This window comes from Muscardinus avellanarius (assembly GCF_963383645.1).
Source record: "Muscardinus avellanarius genome assembly, chromosome: 3".
Lineage (NCBI taxonomy): Eukaryota > Metazoa > Chordata > Mammalia > Rodentia > Gliridae > Muscardinus > Muscardinus avellanarius.
The window spans coordinates 42,180,242-42,206,378 of NC_137788.1; the positions used below are offsets into that span (position 1 = coordinate 42,180,242).

The 26,137-nt window shown below is 36.4% G+C and overlaps 1 protein-coding gene across 1 annotated transcript in view; it reads right to left on the reverse strand.

Moving 5' to 3' along the window:
• Positions 1–26,137, reverse strand: part of AGBL4 (AGBL carboxypeptidase 4) — a gene marked incomplete at both ends in the record, with an annotated part of 1,136,473 nt that overhangs the window by 654,251 nt on the left and 456,085 nt on the right.

Genomic DNA, 26,137 nt, shown 5'->3' on the forward strand with positions numbered 1-26,137 from the left:
TAAATTCCTACCTCTCTCTGTGTCCCACCCTTAAAATGGGGGGGGGGGCTATTTTAAATACCTAATGCCTTTCCAGGAAGGTAGTACAGATAAAAAAGATTAGACCTTTGCTTTAATAATTTTTTTTAATTGATGCAATCATACATCTTAATGGAGTACAAGATGGAAGAGGCATACATGCACATATCGTTCAATTAGCCCTTACCCAATTTCCACCCCATTTTCTCCCCTTCCCTCCTTCTCATTTTTGACTTAGTGACTGATTTTGATATGTTTGTGAATACACATTAGGGAATTTCCCTCTTCCCCTCCTCCCATTTCCCTCAGTTGGGTCACCTTATTTGCTCATCTATGGTTTCTCCTTCTTCGTCTAGAGTTTCTCCTATGAATCATTTTCTCCCTAGCTTCCACATATTAGGAAGAACATCCTATTTCTTATTTTTTGTGACTGACAAATCTCACTTAGCATAATATTCTCCAGTTCCATTCATTTTCCTATAAATGGCATGATTTTGTTCTTTATGACTGAGTGAAATTCCATTGTGTACATATCCCATATTTTGCAATCCATTCATCTGCTGATAGCTATCTTGGCTTGTAAATTGGGTGGCTATGAACATATATACACATACATTAGTTTGCTAATTTGGTTTCTGTTATTTTGGGTTGATACCCAGAAGTGGTATTGCTGGATCACATGGTAAGTTTGTTCCCATTCTTCTGATGATCCTCCATAATGTTTTCCAAGGTGGTTTTCCAATCCCACCAACAATGTATTAGAGTTCCCACTTCTTCACATCCTCACCAATATTTGTTGTTTGTGTTTTGAATTATTGCCATTCTAGTAGGCGTTAGGTGAAATCTCAGGCTAGTATTGATTTTCATCTCTCCGATTGCTAATGATGTTGAGCATTTTTCATAGATTTATTGGCCATTTGAATTTCTTCTTTTGTGAAGTGTATATTTAGTTCACTTGCCCATTTTTTTATTGTGCTATTTGTTTTCTTACTGGTGAGTTTCTTGAGTTCTTTGTGTATTCTAGGTATTAGTCCTCTATTGGAGGAATAGTTGGCAAAAATTTTCTTCCATTCTGTTGATTCTCTGTTGAGGTTCTTGTAGTTTCCTTTGCTTTACAGAAGCTCTTCAGTTTAATGAAATCCCATGTATTGATGCACCTCTTAGTTTCTTGTGCCTGTGGGGTCTTATTGAGAAAGCTTTTACTTGTGCCTATGTGTTACAGTGTTGCATCTATACCTTCTTCAAGGAGCTTAAGGTCTCTGGCCTAATTTCCAAGTCTGATCCATCTTGATTTGACTCTTGTGCATGGTGAGAAAGTGGGGTTTATTTCCAGTTTTCTGCATAAGGCTAACCAGTTTTGCCAACACCATTTGTTGGGGCTATCTTTATTTTGAAGATATATTTTTTGCCCCTTTGTCAAAAATCAATTGACTTCAGGCATTATAGTTTCAGCCTTCCCTTCTGTCATTAAGTCATCAAGAATGTCCAAACTGTTCCATTATTAATAATTTCTACCTGCTGGTTTTCAGTTCAATTATTCCTCTCAAGGTCTTAGACACTTTCTGATTTAAGAAAATCAATATGAAGGGGACAAATGGCCTTTGAACTTCACAGGGCTTAATCTCCTTTTTTGCTTCTGAGATTCCAGGTGTCAGATACCATTCCAGTGTACCTAAAAGTCATACTGTACTTTGGGATTTATATTATTCTTGAATAGAGGGAGAAAACTATTAAAAATGTACAAAATGATGTAAAAATGATGGAGCTAGAATAAAAAATAAAAACAAATGGAATATTTATTGATCATTAAAGTCCTAATATGTTCCTAGAAAAATCTTCAGGTATTTTAAATATTCTATATAATTTAGCTATTCCATTCATAAATATTTTATTTTGCCCCAGTTTAGAAAATGAATAAACTGAAGTTAATAAAAGCAAAATGGTTTGCCCCACCCAAATCCCAAATCCCCAAATGTGAACTGGTAGATCAGATCTCAGACTTAAAATCTTTTTTTTTTTTTTTTTTTTTTTGGTACTGGGGACTGAACCCAGGGGCATTACCTCTGAGCTACACTCCCAAATCTATGTTTTTTTTAATTCTTTATTTTGAAACAAGGTCTCACTGAGTTGCAGAGGGCCTCACTAAGCAACTGAGGCTGTCCACAAACTACATTCTTCTTGTTTCAGCCTCCCGAATGCTGGGAATAGAAGCATGCACCACCACACTGGTTCATATTTATTATTTCATCTGTAAATAAATAAAATAACCTTTATGAAACAAGAACTATGTTACCTCTCCTTTTCAGTTGAAATAACAGACACTGATATTAAGTAAACTAAAATCACATAATAAGGAACAGAGGTAGAATTTGAACCAAGTCAGTTGATTCAAGAAAATAAGATCATGGAATTTCTATTGAGATATATCTGGGATTTAAATACAGTTAATCACAAGTTGTATAAGCTTGTCCAAGATAATTTTTCACTTGTAGGTACTGATGATTTCGATCCAAAATTGGAGTAGCAATAGTATTCTAACAAAATTGTTACAAGAATCTATGAGATTATATAAGTAAATCACTAGCACGGTACACATATATGATTCAGAAGAGGTGCTCAATATTTATTGAGCTTATTCCCTTGTCTTCAATAAACCCTTATTTTCCCCCTTTCTTTCTTCTTAAGTTTAAATATTAAATACAGGCCATGTCTCTTGTTTCAGCAATCTTGTGCTCTAGATCAAAGCTCTGGACACAGTGATCTGTGGGTTAACCTGGAGCATTCTGACCACAAGGCTCACGGTGCTACTGGGAAGAGCAAGATGCAGCAAGATGTATTCCAGCCATAGGACACAGAGTTGTCCAGATGGATAGGGCACGGTGAGGAGCCATGTGCAATCCCAGGCAGTGGCCTTGATTCTCCCGCTTACCATATATCCAATACTTTTGTCCAATCGTGATGTGTAAATTTCCCATTTAATCTTTCCCAAGGTGGTTGCATGGACCATTCTAAATATGCATGCATGTTCTACAAATTAGAATTTAATTATTACGTTTAAACATACTATTATTTTAAAACATTTTATCAAACATTTGATTAGATTTAAAAGTCATTTAATTTTCATAAGAAATTTTAACACTGAAATTATTTTAACATTGAAATTATGATTAAAAAGAAAGAAAAAACCTATAGATGCTTTAAATGTGATTTCAAATAGTTCATATATTTAATGGTCTTAAACTTTTTTATCAGTTTATTGTGTGACTAGTTTTCATTTATGGTGACTATAACTGCTTTGAAGTGATCCTCACTGAAAACTGCATGTGTCCATTTCAAATAAAAGAAATCTCACATAAAAATCATCATGGAAGTAAACGCATGTGTTTCTGTTAAAAATTTGAAGATTTAAAAATATTAATTTTGGACTGGGTGTGGTGGCACACACTTGTTATTCCCGTGCTTGGAAGGAGGATACAGGAGGATCCCACAGGTTCTAAGCCAGCCTCGCTGCCTTAGGAGATCCTGTTTCCAAATTTAAAAATATTTAAAAAAAAATAGGTCTGGGAGTGTAGCCCGGAGGTAGAGGGTTTCCAGGAACCCTAGTACCACCAAAACATAAAACAAAAAAACCCCAAAAAGATATTAATTTTGCATGATATACTTCATATACATTTTATGGTTTAGTTTTAAGTGTGCATTTTTATCAGGGTTTATATGGTCATTCACCAAATATCTCTGTTTGTCCTAAATTCTGAATAGCTGTGATCTTCTCTGTGTACATAAATATCATTTTCTCTGTGTGCCTGAATATGGGAAGCATTGTATAGGTATTACTTCCCTGGATAATATTCTTCAAACCCCTACAAATGATAGGAGTGTGTAAGAGCACTGTTTTGATGCAAAGTTCCTAATAAAGAGAAATCCACAGGCAACAGAGTAAAATGTAGGGAGACAGAATGCAGTTAAAGGAACTAAGAGATTAGCTGTGTGGTGGTACACACCTGTCATCCCAGTACTTGACAGGCTAAGACAGGAGGATTACTGGCTTATGGCCAGCCTCAGCAACTTAGCAAGGCCCTCTGAGACTTGTAAGGCTCTTTCAGAGTAAAAAAATAATATTTAGCTGGGGTGTAGCTCAGAGGTAGAATGCTCCTGGTTCAATCTTCAGTATCACAAGAAAAATAAAAGAATTTAGATATTAATATATATGCAAAAATAGAAAATAAAAATTTGAGTAAGGGTGCTTGAAATGAGACTCCTTCATATAGCTATGACTTTCAAAATGATGCGGCGTAGTAAAACTTGGTATAAAAGGAAATCACTGAATAGCAGTGGAAGATGGCAAAGAAAAGATTCTTATTTTTTCCTGGGTTTGGTGAAGAAAAAATAAATTTTAAAACATGCAGAAGACCATTTCTGGGTTTGAGTTTGAATTATAATACTACCTTTAACCCAAGTAAAGTAATTAGTATGAAGTTTAGTTACAGACAAGACTTCTTAAAATTTATAGGTCTTTAGGCTTGGTCCACAATAAATAAACTCCTAAACTTTCACACAATACAAAAAATCCGAAGAAGCAATCCATACCTAGAGTGAGATTCAACCTGCAAAATAATAGCAGAACAGGCCCTCAAAAACCTTCAGGTCATAAAACTATTGGTGAACTGTAAAGTGTTTTTAAAATGACTAATAATTTAAAGGATGCTTCAAACATAGGACAACAGAACAAAACACTATCTTTAAAATGTAATTGAATTTAAAAATTCAAAACTTATGTTAAAATATAGAATAGATGTCACTGAAAGAATTAGTAAACTATAAGATATATTAGCAGAAATTACCAAAATTTAACATAGAGAACTTGCAAAATAAAAAAAGAGTATAATGAGACAAAGAGGAAATTTGAATCCAAATATAGCTCATTAAGAGTTATCTGAAGAGAGACAAGAGGAACTGTGAGAGGCCTGATCTAAAGAGAAAATAACTCAATATATTCCCAGGACTGATGAAAGACACAAATATTCAGATTCAGGAATTACAAGTCAGCCCCAAACAGAAATTTGGGGAAAAAAATGTATATATAGATGCATCAGAGTAAAACTAGGGAGAACCAAAAATGAAAAGAATATTTTCAAAGCAAACCAGAGAAAACACAACCCACATGAGCAACATGAGACCAGAAAACAATGGAATAGCCCTCATGCAGTGTTATGGCAAAATACTTTCTTGAACAAATAAAACCTTAAAAGTTCAGCAGTTTCAATTAAACTTTGGAGGAAGAAAGAAATTGAACACAGAGGATAAGAGTGGCATGAAGCAAACAGTGAACAAAAAAAAGTAACTAGGTAAGAAATGGCTGCATAAAACTATTAAAATGATAAATTTGTGGCAGTGTGAGAAGGTTTTAATAAGACATTGGTTAACAATAACAGAAATATTTGGCACTGAGTGAAGTAGAGGGAAGTTAGATCAAAATTAAGGTTCTGGCAAGTCCTTGCAAAGATCCAAACAAGGACGGGAATGATAACGAACTTTAGACATAGTTATGTCAGATAAGCACGTGACCAGTCAGTCGTTCTCACTGCAGTAACAGAAAGGAGGTTTATAAATTTCAAATGAGTAAATGGAAGAAAAAAATAAAAACAACATGGAAAAAAGTCCTGACATGGTAAAGTCCAAAGTAAGACAGTAATAGTAATTCCAAATATTAGTAATCAGAATAATTGGAAATTGATTGGTTTATCTATTAACATTTCCCAAACTGATTTCAAAAAAAAAAAATTCACTCTCAAGACAACATAATAGCAGGGTTGGGCAACTGTGGCAGAGACCTCATAGCTTGCAAAGCCTAAATTATTTTCTGTCTTACAATTTAAAAAGGAAATGTGCAGACACTTCCTAGAGGAAGCAGAAATTGAAAATGAGGGCATCACTAAAGGAAATGATTTTGGGAAAATTTTATACTTGAATCTTTAAATAATGTAAGTGTGTGTGTGTGTGTGTGTGTGTGTGTGTGTGTGTGTGTTACAAGGGATTGAAATCAGGGGTGTTCTACCTCTGAGCCATACCTCAACCTTATTTGATTTTTTTTATTTTGAAACAGAGTCTTCCTAAGTTACCACACTGGCCTTGAGTCTCCATGCTTCAGACTTCCAAGTACTGGGATTGTAGGCACATACCACCAAATCCAACTTGTGACATAAATATTTATTTATTTATTTATTTATTTTTATTTTATTTTATTTTTTGGTGGTACTGGGGTTCCTAGAAGCCCTTCTACCTCTGGGCTACACTCCCAGACCTACTTTTATACTTTTTTATTTGGAAACAGGGTCTCTTAAGCCAGCGTGGCTGGCTTCGAACCTGTGCGATCCTCCTGTCTCCGCCTCCCAAGCGCAGGGATTACAAGCGTGCGCCGCCACGCCCGGCATGTGACATAAATATTTAAATTAAATTAAAGACAGAGCCGGGCGTGGCGGCGCACGCTTGTAATCCCCGCGCTTGGGAGGCGGAGACAGGAGGATCGCGCAAGTTCGAAGCCAGCCGCGCGCGCTGGCTTAGGAGACCCTGTTTCTAAATAAAAATATAAAATAGGTCTGGGAGTGTAGCCCAGAGGTAGAAGGGCTTCTAGGAACCCCAGTACCACCAAAAAAATAAAAAATAAAAATAAAAAAAATAAATTAAAGACAGAAATTCACTCAACTCATTTCATGAGGTTCCTATAACCTTGATGCAACAACAGACAAGGACAACTAGAGATTGAAAAATTATAGTCTATACTTAACTATAAGCATTGATTGAAATTTCTAAATATTACCAATTTGAATCCAATAGTAAATTTACAGACAGACAAAACATAGTATACCAACATGATATAAGATCTATCCTAGGAAAGGATGATTCAATATCACAAATAGCTATCAGATTAAGACACCATATTGAATGAGTATTGAATTTTATCATATGCTCTTTTACAGCATATGATAAAATTCAATACTCATTCAATCTTTAAAAATTCTTAGTAAACTAGAAAAAGAACCTCCTTTACCTTATATCTATTCGAAAATTCACAGCAATCATACTAATAATAAAATACAAAAAAATATTTAAAGTAAGGAAACAAGGATGCCACTCTTTTGCTTTTTTAATCATCATACTGAAAGTTCTAGCACAATACAATAAGAAAAGATAACAATAGGTAGGAGGATTTAGGAGAGTTAAAACTCATTGCATGCAGTTGATATGATTATTGGTATGGTTTGAATGTACAGTGTCCTTCAAAGATTCATGTGTTAAAGGTTTTGTCCCCAGTACAGGTGGGTGTCCAGAGGTGGGGCTATTAGGAAATGTTTGGATCATGGAAATTCTAACCTCATCAGTGGAACAATTAATCCATTATATGGGCTAATCATTTAAGTGGTGGTTAAAGCTGTAAGAGGTAGGAACTAGTTGAACGATATGTGTTGTCTCTAGCCCCCTCTCCTTTCTCTCCATTTGTAGCTGCCAAGAGCTGACCAGCTATACAGTGCCATGGCTTTTGGCAGAGGTGAGGCAGAACATCTCCAGCCCAAAGTAATGGAGCCAGACAGCTGTCCATGGACTAAAACCTGTGAAATTGTAAAGGCAGTCCATTTCTTGGATTATGATTTTGTGGCTTGTTTTAAAATGGACATGTTAGTTTTTCTTCTCCTTTTCCCACTGTTAGTAACAGGTTCATATCAATTCACTAACCACAGGAATGAAGAGCTGGTGTCAGCAAATCCAGTGAACTCATTTCAAGAAAAATGCAAACATGAATTGTATTTTATTTCTGATAAGCAGAATTGCATGACCCTGAAGTTCTAGCTTTAAAAGGAAACTCCTTTTCTCTGGGCTTCAGAAAATTCAACTTGTTTAATGAACACCATGTTGACATTTTCCCATTTACTACAAATCAATAAAATTTCTTTTTCCTTCTCCCCAAAGCCTTGTTTCAATTATTTTATTTGGCAAATTGGGGCAAGCACCAAATTTTCAGTTACAAAACCATGAGACAAAATAATTTTTTACTCCAAGCTAACTAACACAATCATTTATATATGAAATAAAAGAAAAACTAAAGAAAAATTTATAGTAAAGTATTCAGAAAGATTTTAGGTAAAATAGAAAAAATAAAATTTTAGGTAAAAAGGAGAAAAATCAGGAAGGAAAGAAAAGTATATTTTGGGGGGGGGGCTGGGGAGTGGAACCCAGGTGCATTTGACCTCCAAGCTACACCCTCTGTCCTATTTTTTATTCTTTATTTTGAAACAGAGTCTCACTAAGTTGTGGAGGGCTTCACTAAGTAGTTGTCGGTGAACTGCAATCTTCTCCGGTCTCAGCCTCCCAAATCCTGGGATTACAAGCATGTACCACCATGACGGCTGAAAAGTGTACTTTTAAAAATCTAAAAAATGTCATAATCTTTATGTTATGGTTTGGGAAACTGTCCCCAGAGATCTTTGTTAGACCCCTGGGACTAATTTCCCGAAAACTCCCCAAAGAAACAAAAAACCAGAAAAACAAAAAAACATGGGTTCTTGTCCTGAGCTAAGGATAAGTACACAATAGACTTGCTGAAGATTTAAAGAAGTTTATTAAAAAGATAGAAATACAGAAGATAGTTACGGCCCCATGCCATTCTTGAATGTTTGAATGGCATGGGGGGTGGTTCGAGTAAATGCCCCACGACCAAAGATACAACATGTGGACCAGACCTTTTATACCCATGACCTCCATCCTGTTTACGAAATTCTGATGTAGTAAACCTCCCTGTAAGGTTCCTCCCCCCACCAAGGTGTCTTTCACAAAGGTCAATCCCCTCCTCCCATCCTAGCTAGATTATTATGTAGATCTGTCTTTAGAAAGAGGAAGTCTTAGCTCCCCTCTCCTATGGACTTGCTAATTACTTTTAGCTAAGTCAATCTAAGTTTCAATAGCTGTTTGCTTCCTGACCAAAACCAAGACCAAGTCTTCCCTTCCCCAGGTCTGCCATTTTGACACAATTATTTTTGAAATATATCTATTAATAATCAGAGATTTCTCAAATCTTCCCAAGCCATTCCCAATATTGGTACACTTTAGTTTCATTTTTGTTACGGTTTTGGTGGGAACTGTTCCTGGGGAACCTGTTCCCGTAACCGCAGGTCCTTGTCCAGAACTAGGATAAATATACACTAGTCCAAACTCTTGCTGAAAACTTAAATGAGTTTATTATTACAAAGATAGAAATATAGAAGACAGTTTACAGCCCTAGACTATCCTGGGATAGTATAGGGGAGTGGCCCAAAACGAAGTCACTGGAGGTCAAAATACAAAACAGCTTTTATAGATAATAATCCCCCATCTTGCTCTCCCATGTAATCCTGTGACCTAGGTGTAGTCTGCCCCTTAACTCCATGAAGACCTCTTTTGTTATGAGTATGGGGATTTCTGGCCTGGCAAAAACCTTCCAGCCTCACTGTACCTATAGACCTAGGTTTTTTTGTTAGGACCAGAGTGATGCGAAACATCAAGAACCACATGGAATCTGCTTCCCTTTCACAAAGGCCAGTACCCTCCTCCCATATTCTTGGAGAATTCTTAGCTTCTTGCTAGATATCATTTATTATGCAAACCTGTTTTTAGAATGTGAAAGTCCTAGGTCCCAACCGCTCTATCCACTTGTTAATTAATTTTACTGAGGGTACTTTGCATTATAAAAGCTCTCCATGAGTGTCTGGCAATAACCAGGCCCTAACTGCTTTTCTTTTTACAGATCTGAACTCTACTGATAAACTGATTTTTGATATATATATATTAATACCAAAACTTCTTTTTTGAATATTTTAAGCCATTTCCTAATACTGCTACAATTTTATCAGAACTTGTTTATTCTTGGATCAAAGCCAGGCTCACACTTATAATCATAATAGCCTACCTCCACACATAAAATTCCTGAGGCAATTAGACCCCAGAAAGAGTTTTACTTTTTGTCAGAGCCTTGATTTCCTGGGAAGAAAGTCCCAAAGAAAATTACACTTTTACCCTGCACCCATTTGCTTGGATCCCAGAGGAAGTTACACATTTCACCCACCCAGCTCCTGGCTCCCTATCTCCACTCCCAGGAATTGTCACCTTCTGTCAGCCTGAAGCTTCAAAGAAAGGAGGCCACCATCCCATGTTGGCTCGTTTTGCGCCAGGTACCCCTAGCCATCTCTTCTCTAGGTTCTATAAGAGAGGACTGAAAAAATCCCAGGACTGTATACTCTCTTTTCTGCACCTCTTACATTCTCAAGGTGGCCCATGTTTCCATTCAAATGTGTATCTTTACTTCTCTTAAATTAAACCTCTTCTTTACTCTGACTGGTGCATGCTGAAATTCTTTTCACCACGGGAGCCAAGAACCACACAAAATTATTTTGTTATCCCATGACATATTTAAGACCAATAAAGAAGTTTCAACACTAAATATGTAGTTTAAAATATTTTAAGAAGATCAAATTTATCTAAATCAGGGATAAAAAGGAAACACAAGCATAAGCACTAATAATATGATAAGATTGACACCACAAAGAGCTATTAAGAACTCTTATAAATAAAAATGTAAAAGACCAACAAGCCAATAGAAAAAGGCTGAGGATATAATCAGGCAAGTTAAAGAAGAAATGAAATGGTCTAGAAATATATAAAAAGAAAATTACCCCATTAGCAGTTAAGGAAATACAAATTTTTAAGCAATAAATTCATTTCTTACACATCAAACAGTAAAGATAGTAAATCTTAAAATATTAAATATTGGTAATTATATGGAAAGTCTGACTATTGCTGGTGAGCATGTAAATCGAATAGACTCTTTAGAGAAAACCTGACAATGAAGATTAAGATGCTGTAACCTGTGACCCTGTAATTCAGCTTCTGTGTATTCTCCTAAGACATATTTTGTACATTGCATAAAGAAACATACACAAGAATGTTCATTGTACCATTATCCATTTGTAATAGCAACACAAACAACTAAAACCACTTACCTTGGGAGACTGGATAAGTTGTGGCTCTTGAGTACTACAAGATACCACTTTGCATTTAAAATGAATGCACTCAAGAGGCATTTAACAATATTCCATGTGGTAAACCTCCAGAACTATTTTTAGTGAAAAGGACAAGCATTACAACACAAAAAATAGTATAGTTTTAATACAACATGTTTACAATAAAAATATAAAATCATGCATGGAAATAATTCCCACTATTTCAGAAGTATGGTTACTTCCAGGAAAAAGAAAGGAGGGATTTACTATACCTAGAATGTTATATTTATCAAAGTCAATAAGAAAGCAAGATCTAAAGAATAAAAAATGTTAACATGTGCTTTATCTTAGCAATGGGCTGTTATAGGCTCTTATATTTTTATGTGCATTTGAAATTTACCAATTTAAAATTTAAGTTTAGCTTTAAATCATTAGAAGTTTCCGTACAAAATAAAAAGTAGCAGCATACCGTATTTTTAAACGGTTAACAAGTTGCTCCATCATCATTTATTGAAAGTCATTTCTTTCCCTTCTAATTTCAAATGCTATCTTTTCCAAAAGTAACTTTTTATGTGCTCAGGTTTATTTCTGGGTTTCCATTTCAGTTTCACAGCTCTATACGTATCTTCTGAGGACAGTCTACGATTTCTTTCATAATTGTGGGCTTGCGATATACTTCAAATAGGACAAATCGGCAGTCAGTGTTTTCTTTCTACAGTCTTATATGGCTTCATTCACATCCAGTAACTTTCATTTTTGTCTATTAGATATTTTCATTATTCATTTTGTTTGATTCCTTACTATTGTTTAAATTTTTGTTAGATGGCACATCCACTTGAAATGTTTTTGTTTTTCCTTCTTTTCTTAGTAATTTTCAAATCATTCATTCTTGCTTTGCACTATTACTAGTTTTATAAATGAATTTGGTAATCTTTTTTAAATTTTATTTTATTTTATTTATTTATTTTTTATTGGTGCACTGTATTCATACATCATAGTAGGATACAAACTTTTGTAGACATACATGCACACATCGCCCCGTCAGCCCCCACCCAATCCCCACCCCATTCTCTCCCCGTCCCTCCCTCCCATGCTTGGCTTAGCGGTTGACATCTAGTATTATAGCAATTTATCCAAAATTAAAAATGATAATCTCACATAACAGTTTCATTTGTCTGATACCAAGCTTTTGATGACTTAAAGATAACATTTCAATATTTCTTTTTACTTTCTTACCAGAGAATATTTTTTTCTATTTTTTTTAGGTGAAACTATCATATATTTATATATTTATTTTTCAGAAAAAAAATCTATCCTAATATGGAATATGGACTCTAGATACCCAAAACGATCTTGAAAAAGAACAAAGCTAGAAGATATATATTTTCTGATTTCAAACCATATAAAGCTACAATAATTGAAACAGTTTAGTACTATTCTAAAGGCAGATATATAAACCATTGGAGTTAAATAAAAGCCTAGACCTAAATTCTTCCCTATATTGTCAAGTTATTTTTGACAAGGTTTCCACGAACATTTGGTGGTAGAAATAATAATCTTTTAACTAAATATTGTTGAAAAATAATAATTACATGGAAAAGAATAAAATTGGACCCTTACCTAATCCCATATACAAATATTAACTCAAAATAGATAAAAGACCTAAATATAAATCTTAAGACTATAAACTTTTAGGAGAAAATCTGGGTCATAAAACCTCACAACACTGAAATTGGCAGTGATTTCTTGGATATGATTTCAATGGCACAGGCAACAGAAAAGTATACAAACTACATAAAAAAAAATATTGTATATCCAAAGACAATGTAAACAGAGTTAAAGTTACTAACAGAATGGGATAAAATATTTCCAAATGCTATATCTGAAGGTATATTAATATTCCAACTAGAAATCCTAAAAATTAGCAACAATAAAGGCAAACAATACCATCTAGAGATAAGTAAAAGACTAACATAAATAATGAATCTCCACAGATAACCAATCTTAGTTGTCTGTTGGATGGAAAATCTTTTTTCTCTGGTTCTGGTGTGTGTTACCTATTTCTTCTTTGTAGTTAATCTCTTTGAGTATTTTCTCTAGTGCTGGTTTTGAAGACATAAATTCCTTCAGTTTCTGTTTGTCATGGAAGCTTCTTATTTCTCCATCTAATTTGATAGAAAGTTTTGCTGGGTAGGAAATTTTTGGCTGGAAGTTGTTTTCTTTCAGAGTTTGGAATATGTTACTCCAAGCCCTTCTGGCTCTCATGACTTGGTTTGGGAAGTCTGGAGTGATTCTAATTGGTTTGCCTCTGAATGTCAGTTGGCCCTTTGTTTTTGTTGCCTTTAAGATTCTCTGCTTGGCTTCCACATTGGTCATTTTGACAATTATGTGGCGTGGGGATCCTCTTCTCCGATCCTGTCTAAAGGGAGTTCTATAAGTTTCCTGGACCTGTGTATCAACCTCTTGCTCTATGTTTGGAAAATTTTCTGCTATTACTTCCTTGAAGAGATTGTTGATCCCTTTGGTTTCACTTTCTTTTCCCTCCTCTATTCCAATTATTCTTAGGTTAGCTCTCTTAAAATGGGCCCATATTTCTTCAATATCAGATTCCTGCTGTCAGATATTTTTTCCTAGATTAGAAACTATGCGTTCATTTTTGGAATGATCATCTTCTAAGAGCGAGATTCTGTTCTCCATGTGTTCTAATCGGTTGTTTGTGCTTTGAATTGAGGCCTTTACTTCATTAATTACATCCTTTATCTCTTTTTGGCTCTCTCTGAGTTCTTTTCGAAGCACCTCTATTATTTCTACAGTTATTTTCCTGATTTGATCTTCTAGAAATCTCTGATTTTCAGTTTTATCGGGTTCTGATGTTGTGGGGTTGTGGGCATTCATTGCTCCAGTGTTATTCCTCTTTCCCATGATTTCGGAAGTTTGTGCCTTCTCTGGTTTCTTCCCTTGGGTCACTATGACTTCACTAAAGGTGTTCTGGATCTCGAGTCAGTAGTATCTCAGACCCCACTACTCCTTTGCTGGGTTGTATTACAGAGTCTTCGACCCAGAGAGTCGATAGAGGCTGCTTTAGACTGTGGGTGGTGCCAGGTTGCATGTTCTCCTATGGTGTGATATCTCTGCCACCGCCCCTCCCCCACTGGGTCAAGTCCCAGGGAGTACAGTACTGGGATTTCTCCTCTGTGGCCCGCAATTTGACTCACTGTTCTTGAGTACGCAGATGTAGCTATACTGGATTCGGTTAATTCATTGCTGCTGCCGCCGGTGGCAATATGGCGCCGCTGCTACGCCCTCAGCCGTGAGGCTGGCGTATTTCTTCTTGGTTTTGAGTTCCACTCTGAATCCCTGCAGCGTGTGCTGAGCTCAGCCACTGGGAACTTTAGATGCTCCCTGCGCTGAGAAATCTCGCCTGGCTGTTCCACAGCGGCTCACCTCAGCTTGCTGTAGCCATCCGGTGAACTCACCGCTGCCGCCGGCAGTAAGTCACTGCTGCCGCGTCCTCGGGCGTGAGGCCGGTTATCTCCTCTGTGGCTCTGAGCTCTGTTCTCAGTCTGCTTTCTCTCTGGAGCCTGGTGATTTTTTTGTTTCTCTGGTGATGGTGTTTTCTGGCTATGAAAGGCGCTGATTTTGTGGTAATGGAGATTGGTTGATAGCGGGGCTCTTAAGCCCCGCTTTTCTTGGTCGCCATCTTCCCGGAAGCTGGTAATCTTAAATTAGGCAAAATAGTTTACATATGAATGATATCAGTGATGCCTTTTATGACAATCACTTTAATGCTAATCTATTATCATAATACAGAATGGGCAATGGGAGACATAACACAATGGGTAAAAGCCCTTTGAACTATGTAAGGGCACATGTTCCAGCCATGTACCACCACGTAGCCAGGTTAGTGTGACTTGGGCTGGACTACACAGGAGTTTAGGGTAATTTTGCCTTATAATGATGTGACATTCAAGGTTATATACGTAATATGAGGCTGAGTTGAAGTTAAAATCAGTCTGTATTTGTTCATCGCACCAGCAACTTAACTTCAGAGTCACATTCCCTGATTAAACATTGCTTACTCTGAACCCAACATGATTATCTACACTGAAAAAAGAAATGGGGCATACTCTCATTGTGTGACATTGAACAGGTGTTTATTACCTTTTTGAGCAGGGTTTTATTCATCCATACCCAGAAAAATCATTCCTATCTTACAGTTATTGTTAGGATTAAATAATTGCCAAGACAAAGCACTCAGAAAACAGGACCACACATATATGCATGCATGTGTATGTATGTGTGTGTGTGTCTTGCCCATGTACACCTGCTGATATATCAAAAACATGAAATCAAGGGTATGATCATCACTGTGTGAATAAAAGGAATCCTCTATTATAGCTGATGTTGAAGAATCACAGAGAACCAACAACGTTTGTTAATCAGCTGCACCTGTGTCTTCTTACTGGGAATTGTCAAAATCTTCACATAGATCCTGCAGACTGACAGGTAATAAAGAAATGCTTGCAGACTGCATATTAGAAGATGCTTCTCCCTCATAGAAAGCTTGTGAGAAGGCAGCCAAAAGGTGTAGAAAGGGGATGAAGCAAAACATTCTCACCAAGGGAAGTTTAGCATATCAAACAAGGGCATTAGCAAAATGACAGAAGAAAAGAAAGACCTCTCAGGGAGACTTTCTTCTTCCTACTCAGAATAAATACTCACCAAAACACAGACACAAGAACACCTCTTTTCCGCAACCTGCTAGCACTTCCTGCAGGGTTTTGGGTTAAATTTCATTTATTAATTCATGAAATGTTCATTTAATCATTTATTTTGAACGGTTATGGGATTCCTGCTCTACTACATGCTGGGATTATGAAAATAAATAGGAATAGGGCCCTTTGCCCTTAAGTTTGGGAGATAAATATGTAAAACACACACACACACACACACACACACACACACACACACACACCATAAAATGCTGAGCTAGAGTCTATAGTGAAAGGAAAGCTGAATCTTTATTGAAGAATAAGGCCTGGCCTGAAGAAGGAAAAACATGAAAGACATTCCACCCAGAGGGGCCAGGAGAACAAAGGTGATTGGTTTAGCCCTTTCCTGTGGTTGGAACACAGAATTCTAGGTATCCTCAGAAGAATACATAGGCTGGGTAAAGCACGAGTTAGACTGTGACATTAAAATCATGAGCCATAGCCAGGTGTGGTGGCGCAGGCTTGTAGTCCTCGCACTTGGGAAGCAGAGGATCGCGCAGGTTCAAAGCCAGCCATGCTGGCTTAAGAGACCCTGTTTCCCAATAAAAATATAAAAAATAGGTCTGGGAGTGTAGCCCAGAGATAGAAAGAAGGGCTTCCAGGAACCCCAGTACCACACACACACACACACACACACACACACACACACACACACACAAAAAAAAAAAAAAAAAAAAAACCAAAAAAAAAAAAACATGAGTCATGGTAAGCTAAGTTTCAGCCTTTAATAATACAGTATGGACTATTGAATAGGTTTTAACTCTTAAGTATGGAAGATTTATATCTGACCAATATTTTTTTAAAAAAGTATTTAAGATTGCATTGAATAACTGGTCTAGGATTTACACTGATCTCTGTAGAATCAAATGAGTTAGTATAAACTCTACTCACAAGAAACGCATAGTCTTATGGAAGGATATATAAAAGTAAAGAAATGACTGCGAATCCTGTATCATCAATGCAAAAACAGGAAGGAATATAAAAAATCTTTATGGTTGGTGTGTAGTGCATAGAGGAGAGTGATCACATCTACCTGAGGGGGAGACAGTTCCTAAAAGATAAGGTGCAGTTCTGAGTCAAGTCGCTTTAGATTCAGTACTACGATGCATTTCCCTTCCTCGCTGTTGGTGTGTTTGGTCTATAAGCTGACTGATCAGGGCCAAATTCTTCTCTACTCTTATAACTCCAATGTATTTATTCACAGGGCTGGGGATAAAGTATATAACTAAATAAAACCTATTATTTGAGACGATTGAATCCATATGCTGAGAAGGAAAAGGCTTAGGTGAAGTAAGTAAAACTCTAAGTATTAAAACTGACTTCCTATTTTCCCCTTCCAGCATGAGGACAATGTCAAGGAGAATACGTAGGAAATCACTGCCTGGATAGGTCTGATCCTAGACTGACCTATAACACACCAGGGAATAAATCTCTACCTTTACCCACTTCATTTTCCCTCTCCAAAGATGCTACAGAGTTAATAGAATATATAGGCCAATAGGTACACACAGCTGTTCATTAAGTGAGTTACTCATCAGGCACAAGGGAAAGAGACTATTTTTTTCCCCAGTGTCTTTGAAATTCGTAAACAGGAAAGCACAGATTTCACAAACTTAGGCAAAACCAAAGTCTCTCTTGTTTTTATTCATTTAGGACTCCCCTCAAGGAAACCTTAACAACCTTTCATGATCCCATGGTGCAATCCACTTCTGATCCACATTAGGCTTGAAATTCTACCTCCTTGCATCATTGTCATTTTATTATACTATGAGGAATGCTTTTGATTCCCGGATCACATTGTTTAATGTCAGTACAAACTGTCTATGATGAGACACCTGATAATCTGACTTTTAAAAAATGCATCAAATGAAATCATATGTATTAGAATAAAAATTGTTCATAATTCTGCACATGCTACATATATACACATATATATGTATACATATGTATATATGTATATGTATATATGTATATATACATACATATGTATATATATGTATATATGTATATGTATATATGTATATGTGTGTGTGTCTGTATGTGTGTGTATGTATGTGTGTGTGTGTGTATATATATATATATATATATATATATATATATATTCTCTATACTATTGTTTTGCTATATCCCACATTAAGATGAGTTCCTTGAATCTGTGCTGATCTTCTGATATGATTAGTTTTGGGCAATAGAAATTGATGGAAGTGATGTTTTACCAGTTCTGATTCAAGATCTCAAGAAGTTCTCTCTTGAAATCCTATGCCCAACTGGGTGTGGTGGTGCATGCTTGTAATTCCAGCATTTGGGAGGTTAAGACAGGAGGATCACAGTTAGCAGACCGCTTCAGCTGCTTAGTGAGGCTTTTTGCAACTCATAAGACCCTTTTTCAAAATAAAAAATAGGGCCTGGAGTTTAGCTCAGAGGTACAATACCCCTGGGTTTTATCCTCAGTACCATTAAAATTTAAAAAATAATAATCCTATAACCAGCATTTGATAAGATCTAGAGCAGGCTGACAGAGGATGAAAAGCCACACTGAATAAATAGAAACCAGTTGTTCCAGCTGAAGCTGCCCTAGACCAATTTATAGTCAGTTAACTTCCAAATATATGAAAGAACGCAGAAAGATCTGCAGGCTCTCTACCTGAACCAGAGCTGATCAACACTCCAAAGAACCACTCAGATAAGTCTTGGACTCAGGAGCACTAATAAGTGCTTATTGATTTGTTATGTAGCAATAGTCAAGTGATACACTACTTAACTTACATCAGTATTCAAATGATGCAAAAAACCGAAAAAATAACACAAAAAAAATGAAGAGCCAAAGAAAGGAAGGAAAAAAAGAGGAAAAAAATGAAATAAATAAAAAGTAAGAAAAGTCTTCTTCCCATTATAGACTGTAGTTTCAATTTTTTTTTTTTTTTCTTTTTTGGTGGTACTGTGGTTCCTGGAAGCCCTTCTACCTCCGGACTACACTCCCAGACCTATTTTTACATTTTTTATTTGGGAACAGGGTCTCCTAAGCCAGCACACGCGGCTGGCTTCAAACCTGCGCGATCCTCCTGTCTCTGCCTCCCAAGCGTGGGGATTACAAGCGTGCGCCACCATGCCTAGCAAGTTTCAATATTTGGACTGACCTGATTTGCTTGCTATTTCTACTCTTTATAATTTCATATGAGCCCATTCTTCCATAAATATTAAGTCTGCTCATTTAAAAACCCATTTGAGGGACTTCCGGGAAGATGGCGACCGAGAAAAGCGTGGCTTAAGAGCCCCACTAACAACCAATCTCCATTACCTCAAAATCAGCGCCTTTCATAGCCAGAAAACACCATCACCAGAGAAACAAAAAAATCACCAGGCTCCAGAGAGAAAGCAGACTGAGAACAGAGCTCAGAGCCACAGAGGAGATAACCGGCCTCACGCCCGAGGACTTGGCAGCAGCGCCATACTGCCGGCAGCAGTGGCGACTTCACTGGATGGCTACAGCAAGCCGAGGTGAGCTGCTGCGGAGCAGCCAGGTGGGATTTCTCGGCGCAGGTAAAATCTAAAGCTCCCAGTGACTGAGCTCAGCACACACCGCAGGGATTCAGAGTGGAAATCAAAACCAAGAAGAAATACACCAGCCTCACGGCCGAGGGCGTGGCAGTGGCGCCATATTGCCACCGGCGGCAGCAGCAGAGAATTCACCGAATCCAGTATAGCTACATATGCGTACTCAAGAACAGTGAGTCAAATTGCAGGCCACAGAGGAGAAATCCCAGTACTGTACTCCCTGGGACTTGACCCAGTGGGGGAGGGGCGGTGGCAGAGATATCACACCATAGGAGAACGTGCAACCTGGCACCCCCCACAGTCTAAAGCAGCCTCTATCGACTCTCTGGGTCGGAGACTCTGTGATACAACCCAGCAAAGGAGTAGTGGGGTCTGAGATACTACAGACTCGAGATCCAGAACACCTTAAGTGAAGTCATAGTGATCCAAGGGAAGAACCAAGAGAAGGCACAAACTTCCGAAAACATGGGAAAGAGGAATAATACTGGAGCAATGAATGCCCACAACCCCACAACATCAGAACCCGATAAAACAGAAAATCAGAGATTTCTAGAAGATCAAATCAGGAAAATAACTGTAGAAATAATAGAGGTGCTTCGAAAAGAACTCAGAGAGAGTCAAAAAGAGATAAAGAATGTAATTAATGAAGTAAAGGCCTCAATTCAAAGCACAAACAACCGATTAGGCCACATGGAGAACAGAATCTCGCTCTTAGAAGATGATCATTCCAAAAATGAACGCATAGTTTCTAATCTAGGAAAAAATATCCGACAACAGGAATCTGATATTGAAGAAATATGGGCCCATTTTAAGAGAGCTAACCTAAGAATAACTGGAATAGAGGAGGGAAAAGAAAGTGAAACCAAAGGGATCAACAATCTCTTCAAGAAAGTAATAGCAGAAAATTTTCCAAACATAGAGCAAGAGGTTGATACACAGGTCCAGGAAACTTATAGAACTCCCTTTAGACAGGATCGGAGAAGAGGATCCCCACGCCACATAATTGTCAAAATGACCAATGTGGAAGCCAAGCAGAGAATCTTAAAGGCAACAAAAACAAAGGGCCAAGTGACATTCAGAGGAAAACCAATTAGAATCACTCCAGACTTCCCAAACCAAGTCATGAGAGCCAGAAGGGCTTGGAGTAACATATTCCAAACTCTGAAAGAAAACAACTTCCAGCCAAAAATGTCCTACCCAGCAAAACTTTCTATCAAATTAGATGGAGAAATAAGAAGCTTCCATGACAAACAGAAACTGAAGGAATTTTTGTTTTCAAAACCAGCACTAGAGAAAATACTCAAAGAGATTAACTACAAAGAAGAAATAGGTAACACACACCAGAACCAGAGAAACAAGAGTTTCCATCCAACAGTCAACTAAGATTGGTTATCTGTGGAGATTCATTATTTATGTTAGTCTTTTAACTATCTCTAAAGGGTATTGTTTGCCTTTATTGTTGTTAATTTTTAGGATTTCTAGTTGGAATATTAATATACCTTCAGATATAGCATTTGGAAATATTTTATCCAATTCTATTAGTAACTGTTAACTCTGTTTGCATTGTCTTTGGATATACAATATTTTTTTATTTTTTAGGGAGTTTGTATACTCTTCTGTTGCCTGTGCCATTGAAATCATATCCAAGAAATCACTGCCAATTTCAGTGTTGTGAGGTTTTATGACCCATATTTTCTCCTAAAAGTTTATAGTCTTAAGATTTATATTTAGGTCTTTTATCTATTTTGAGTTAATATTTGTATATGGGATTAGGTAAGGGTCCAACTTTATTCTTTTCCATATAATTATTATGTTTCAACAATATTTAGTTAAAATATTATTATTTCTACCACCAAATGTTCGTGGAAACCTTGTCAAAAATAACTTGACAATATAGGGAAGAATTTAGACCTAGGCTTTTATTTAACTCCAATGGTTTATATATCTGCCTTTAGAATAGTACTACACTGTTTCAATTATTGTAGCTTTATATGGTTTGAAATCAGAAAATATATATCTTCTAGCTTTGTTCTTTTTCAAGATCGTTTTGGGTATCTAGAGTCCATATTCCATATTAGGATAGATTTTTTTTCTGAAAAATAAATATATAAATATATGATAGTTTCACCTAAAAAAATAGAAAAAAAATATTCTCTGGTAAGAAAGTAAAAAGAAATATTGAAATGTTATCTTTTAGTCATCAAAAGCTTGGTATCAGACAAATGAAACTGTTATGTGAGATTATCATTTTTTAATTTTGGATAAATTGCTATAATACTAGATGTCAACCACTAAGCCAAGCATGGGAGGGAGGGACGGGGAGAAAATGGGGTGGGGATCGGGTGGGGCTGACGGGGCGATGTGTGCATGTATGTCTACAAAAGTTTGTATCCCACTATGATGTATGAATACAGTGCACCAATAAAAAAAATTATTTGTTTTTAAAAAAATAAAAATAAAAACCCATTTGAATCTGATCATAATACATATAAATTTTTATAAACTTTCCTCCCCTAAATTTTCTTCTCTGTTCCCTGGTAGTAGGCCAACAATAAGTCTCTGCATCTATGATTTTGCAGATTGAGCAGATTCATAAGTGATGACATGAATATATTACAAAGAAATGTCAATTTCTTTCTCTTGACCTACCTGGAATATGGAATTTGAACAAGATTATGTTCTTGTAGAAACCTGAGTTTAAAATAAATATAATAATAATTTGCTGGTCAGAAGTTAAGTTTTCAGCTAGGGTTAAAGCAAATACTGTTTGTGTTTTTTTTTTTGTTTGTTTCCTTTTTTTTTAGCTGACATAGGGTTATGTTTTTCTCTCTTTTCTTTTCTTTATTGGTGAATTGCAGTCATACTTCTTAATAGGGTACAACGTGGCAGAGGTACACATGCAAGCACCACTCACTCAGCCCTTCCCCAGTGCCCCCCCATCCCTACCCCTCCCTTTCCTTCTCATGTTTGGCTTAATGATTAACTTTGATATGTTTGTGAATGTACATCATGTACATTAGGGAATTTTCCTTTTGTGAGAGTTCTTTCAGCTATGAAATATATGTTCTAGTTTAATTAAGTTCTAGTTTTATTAAGTACTATGCCTCAGGCCCTTTGCCTGAAAATTCCCATTTAATAATCACAACAACATTCTGAGGAAAGTGCTAATATTTCTGTTTTACAGATGTAAAAACAGGAGTACTCACAAAAATATGTAAGATGTCCAAGGGGGCAATGCTGATGAATGATAGAATCAGGATGCTAAATCAGGTTTATTTGACTGAAAAATTGGAACACTACATTATAACTCATATTGTGTATATCTTTTATGAGCTATTGATAAAATAGAAATCTAAGTTCAGCATCTAGCCAATACAAGGGTTATAACAAGGCTATATTTAATTTTAAATCTATGGTCAATTTTGAATTAAGATAATAGTTTACTCTGGAACTTGGTTTGAAATTCAGTCTATCTGAGGAAGGAATCAGTCATTTCACTATTACAAGATAGTATAACATATAATTAAAAATAGTTAATAATTTATAACATCAAATAAGCATGTTCTGAAACGCTGATATAACATTATCCTAATTGTATTTATACCAGTATTTTGCTCTGTTTAAATGACATATTTTCATCATTAATTCAAATCTCAGGATGAGTTTTTGTGAATTTCAATTGTTAGAATCTACTTTGATGAATTATAGGAATTTCCAGTAATCGGAGAATTGTAATAGATCAATTTAAAAGAAAAAAAAGGAAATATCCTATGGACTGCAAGGAGCAGATAAACTATTTCCTTCTTATGGCTGTTCTCTCCTATGAATTTAAGAGAATACTATGATCTCCTCTTTGTTTAAAGATAATCACATTTTTCTTAGAGTGGTTCACTAGGGCTTTACCTTGGGCATGAATTTTTCATGACTGATTGATTGAAAAGACAATGCCAGCAGAGAATAATACAAGCATAGGGACCTGTATTACAAGGTAGAGTTAAATTACTCCAAGGGTTAGAACGACAAAGCCAGGTGGGGCCTTCAAGTCAGCAAGTAAATTGACAATTACAAATCTGTTGAAAAATGAGAAAAATCAATTAGGAAAAGGTTGACTTGTACTAAAAAGCAGTGTTTGCTTTATTGAACACAATTCAGTAGATTTGGAAAACAGAAAGAGAAAGCTCTATGGAAAATACCTATCTTTAGGTGAGATTTCAAGGGAGTCAGAGAAAAGGAAGAAAGTTGGACAGGGAAAGAGGGGACCTGTGTTCACTTCCTGGGTAATGCTGCTGACTTGGTATTTGATCTTCAAAAGATTATTCCCTCTCTCTGATCCTCTATTATCCCATTTCTAAAATGGAAATAACTGGCTAATCTCCACTCCACCCTTCTCATAGGGAGCTGCATAGATATCAGTCAAAACTACATTCTGGAGAATAAGAGCTCAAGAGAATGAGTCCCTCTAGAGACACACCAGAGAGCTGACAGCGGCATTTGGAATTCCCACTTCCCCACATCCTCTTCAGCATTTGTTGTTGTTTGTGTTTTGAATGACTGCAATTCTAGTTGGAGTTAGGTGAAATCTCAGGGTAGTTTTGATTTGCATCTCTCTGATTGCTAATGATGCTGAACATTTGTTCACAGATTTTACTGGCCATTTGAATTTCTTCTTTTGTGGAGTATCTATTTAGTTCACTTGCCCATTTTTTGATTGGGTTATTTTTTTTAAGTGCTGAGTTTCTTGAGTTCTCTATATAATGTAGATATATTAATCCTCTATCGGAGGAATAGTTGGCAAAAATTTTCTCCCATTATGTTGGCTCTCTGTTGAGGTTCTTGATAATTTCCTTTACTTAACAGAAGCTCTTCTGTTTAATGCAATCCCACCTATTGGTCATCCTTTTAAGTTTCTTGTGCCTTTGGGATCTTGAGAAAGATTTTTTTACCTGTGCCTTTGTGTTGCAATGTTAGACCTATACCCTTTTCCAGGAGCTGCAATGCCTCTGGTCTATTTTCCAAGTCTTTGATACATTGTTGGTGGGATATCAAATTAGTGCAACCACTTTGAAAAACAGTATGGAATATCCTCAGAAGAATGGTACTGAACCAACCATTTGATCCTGCAATATACCACTTTGGGTATCTACCCAAAAGAATGGAGAACAAACTAATGCATGCATATCTATGTTCACAGCCACACAATTCACAATTGCAAAATTATGGAACCAGACAAGATGTCTATCAACAGATAAATGGATTACAAAACTAAAGGACATGTACACAATAGAATTTTACTCAGAAATAAAGAAGAACAAAATATGTCATTTACAAGGAAATGAATGGAACTGAAGAACATTATGCTAAGTGAGATTATTTAGTCACAAAAAGTAAGAAATCAGATGCTCTTCCTAATATGTGGAAGCTAGGGAGAAAATGTGTCATAGGAGGAACTTTAGATGGAGAAAGGGAAACTATAGGTGAGTAAATAAGGTGACCCAACTGAGGGGGATGGGAGGGGAAAAAAGGAAATTCCATAATGTACATGATGTAAATTCACAAACATATCAAAGTCAATCACTAAGCCATCATGAGAAGGAGGAAGGAGGGGGCAAGTTGGGTGGGAACTGGGTAGGAATAATTGAATGATGTGTGTATGTATGCCTCTACTATCTTATACTCCATTAGGATGTATGACTACAATGCACCAATAAAAAAAAAAAATTAAAGGCCATTGGAAAAAAAACCCTCCCAAAATGTCAATCCAAATTCCAGGGCCTACAGTAGATACTGAGGTCCAGATTAATGTTAGATTAATGGACTAAAGAGTTTTGACAAAGTAGCAGTGAATTCAGATAAAGAATTAAAAAGAAAATTCTAGATTCTATGGTTATCTAACTGGTTAATGTTTTATTAGTTTAAGAAAACAAATACGGCAGGGGGTATGGTTTGGAGGTCAAACACCCTGGGTCCCATCCCCATATCTGCAAAAAAAAAAAAAAAGAATTTTTTTATATCTGACTATGTACCAAAACTGTTTTATATGCCAAGGATACATAGATAAATGAGACACACACAGTATCTGCCTTCATGTACTTCACATTTTAGCATGGGAGACAAATTATAAATCAGTTTTAATGGAATGTTGGTAGTGACAATTACTACAAAGAATGTAAAATTAAAAAAGTGAATGGAATGTAATGGAAAGTAGGTCATGGTTTGTTTGGATCTAAATTATTCTTACTTTAGAAGGTGATTGTGAAGATGGAGCTGAGAGAGATATGGCCACCAAGAAATGCTGACGGTCCCCAGGAGGTGAAGATGTGAGCAATGGATTCTACCTTAGAGCCTCTGGAAGAATGGCTCTTGATCTCTGATTTTGGCTCTTATTTTATTTTATTTTTATTTTTTTTGCAGGTCTGGGGATGGAACCCAGGGGCATTCAACCTCCGAGCTACAGCCTCTGCCCTATTTTTTATTCATTTTGAAACCAGGTCTCACTGAGTTGCAGAGGGCCTCACTAAGTAGCTGAGGCTGTCTGCGAACCGGGATCCTCAGGTCTCAGCCTCCAGAATGCTGGGATTACAAGCGTGTGCCACCACACCCGGCTTGGCTTTTAGAACTGTGATAGAATAAATTGTTTTAAGGCGATATATAAATATTTATATATAATATATATATATGCATATATATCCTTATATATAATGTATATATATTTACATATAGTTTGTGGAACTACAAAGATTCAAAGAAATGGCTAGGCACTTTTAT